This window comes from Terrapene carolina, unplaced genomic scaffold (genome assembly GCF_002925995.2).
Source record: "Terrapene carolina triunguis isolate 2854851 unplaced genomic scaffold, T_m_triunguis-2.0 Scaffold519, whole genome shotgun sequence".
Classification (NCBI taxonomy): domain Eukaryota; kingdom Metazoa; phylum Chordata; order Testudines; family Emydidae; genus Terrapene; species Terrapene triunguis.
The window spans coordinates 3699-6340 of record NW_020664870.1 but is presented as its reverse complement, the minus strand read 5'-3'; the positions used below and the strand labels follow the sequence as shown (position 1 = coordinate 6340).

The window sequence follows — 2642 nt, the reverse complement described above, 5'->3', positions numbered from 1 at the left end:
AAGTTTCACCTCACTTAAAAACTACTTGCTTAAAAAATCAGACATAAAAATACAAAAGTGTCACTGCACACTATTACTGAAAAATTGCTGACTTTCTCATTTTTACCATATATTTATAAAATAAATCAATTGGAGTATAAATATTGTACTTACATTTCAGTGTATAGTATATAGAGCAGTATAAACAAGTCATTGTCTGTATGAAGTTTTAGTTCGTACTGACTTTGCCAGTGCTTTTTATGTAGCCTGTTGTAAAACTAGGCAAATATCTAGATGAGTTGATATACCCCCTGGAAGACCTCTCTGGGGGAGGGATAGCTCAGTGGTTTGAGCATTGTCCTGCTAAACCCAGGGTTGTAAATTCAATCCTTGAGGGAGCCATTTAAGGATCTGGGGCAAAAATCTGTCTGGGGATTGGTCCTGCTTTAAGCAGGGGGTTGGACTAGATGACCTCCTGAGGTCCCTTCTAACTCTGATATTCTATGATTCTATGACACAGGCTGATGCAATTTCAATTCTAACCAATAGGGTACAACACCTGCACCCCCACTGTACAGAGCCAATAGCATACAACGAAGTCCCAATTCCATTCAGGAGGGTGAAAATGTGGATCAGCTCCAGTCTCCCCCTGGCACTTTTGTTACAATTTTGACTTCCCTTCTCCCTGTCCCATCTACTAGGGGCAGCACTGGAACTGCTGTGGGACAAGTTGGAGCAGTTCTGTTCCCACCCTGTAGGAGCAGCACTTGGGCTCCTATTCCAGGTGTATTTCCACATGCACACGGGGGGGGGGGAGGAGGTGTGATGGAAAATCCCATCCCTTTCCTGCTGCCCCAACCCAGTGTCACAAATGTAACTTCCTGAGCTTCCTCACGGCCAGCTGCACATCCTTGTTCCTCAGGGTGTAGATGATGGGGTTCAGCACTGGGGTGACAACCGTGTAGAGAACAGAGATGGCCTTGTCCATGGGGAAGGAGCGGAAGGGCCGGGCATAGATGTATATGGAAGGCCCAAAGGTCAGGGTCACCACGGTGAGGTGGGAGGTGCAGGTGGAGAGTGCCTTGGCACGCCCTTCACTGGAGCGTGTGCTCAGCTTGGCCAGGAGGACAGAGTAGGATACAAGCAGCACCAGGAAGCCCAGGAGAGTCATCAGGCCACTGTTGGACACCATCAGCAGCTCCACAGCAAAGGTGTCGACACAGGCCAGCTTGACTACCTGGGGCACGTCACAGTAGAAGTTGTCCAGCTCGTGGGGGCTGCAGAAGGGCAGCTGGACGATGATGGAGACCTGGATGATGGAGTGGATGAAGCCGCCTACCCAAGAGGCCCCCACCAGCCCCACACACACAGCCTGGTTCATGATGGCCACGTAGCGCAGCGGGTGGAATATGGCCACATAGCGATCGTAGGCCATGATGGTGAGCAGGAAGATCTTGATGCCCCCGATGAAGTGGAAGAAGAAGATCTGGGCCACACAGCCCCTGTAGGAGATGGTCTGAGCCTGAAGGAGGAAGCCTGCCAGCAAATTGGGAGCGGTGACAGAGGAGTAGCAGAAATCCAGGAAGGAGAGGTTCCCCAGCAGCATATACATGGGGGTGTGGAGCTGTGGCTCACAAGCCACCAGCGCCACGATGAGGAGGTTGCCCGCACCGTCGCGCCATACACAGCCAGGAAGATGACAAATAGGAGGAGCTGGAGCTCCGAGGACTTGGTCAGTCCCAGGAGTACGAACTCGGTCACAGTGCTGCGGTTCCTCTCTTCCATGGAGGCAGCTCGTGCGTTACACACAGACTCTGGGGCCCTGGGGATAATAACAGGGATATTAATGGGAAGGGATAAAGAAACAAGTGCTGAGACCCTGACTCAGTGATTACTGAGGGCCAGACACCCAGGTGCCTCAATGCCTTTAAAACCTGGCCCTCACCTCTTACTCAGGCACTCCTGGTGGAACGAACAAGCCACCTCTTGTGGTTACCTAGTCAAGGGAACGATGCCAATTAACCCCAGCTACGGAGCTGCTCCTTAGCCTTGGGGATAAGGTTCAGGAGACTTGGGCTCAGTCCTCAGCTTTGCTGTAGCCCTGCTTTGTGACCTTGGGCACGGCATGTCGGGCCCAGTTCCCCAAGGACCTGAGGCGTGGCCAGGCTGAGCTTCACCGCAGCTAACTCCCAGGCAATCACTGGGATTCACATGGCCTGAGCTCGGCGCCCAGGCTCCCTACACAGCGAATGGAGAGAGAGGCGCCTTTGAATGGGATTCCCAAAAGGCAGCGTGCTAGGCGGGGAGGTGCCTGAGCTAGCCAATGGGAGATGCCAAGGCAAGGGTATGTCCTAAGCCCCACCCCAAGCAGGAAGCGTGGTGCCTCCCTCTGCTTGGGGGTCACAGCTACAAACCTTCCCTTGGGGCTAGGGAGCAATGCCATTTGTGAAAGGAGCTGGGGTTAGGGTACCAGCGGGGACACGTCCTGTTCAAGCCGCCCTTTGCCGGAGGGGGAGACAGGGTTTGAACTTGGCTCTGCGCATGCTCTAACCCCTGGGCTGTCAGATACTCTCATTGGGGGGTGGGCACTCCCGCAGTCTGTCCCGTCAGAGCTGGGCCACTCTGCCTAAAGAACGAAAGACTCAATGGGTGAGAGGCAGAGA

General features: G+C 53.3%; 1 pseudogene; it reads right to left on the bottom strand.

The window, feature by feature from the left end:
• Nucleotides 1–844: 844 nt before the first annotated feature.
• Nucleotides 845–1764, bottom strand: LOC113407928 (annotated as a pseudogene).
• Between the last annotated feature and the right edge of the window lie 878 nt (nt 1765–2642).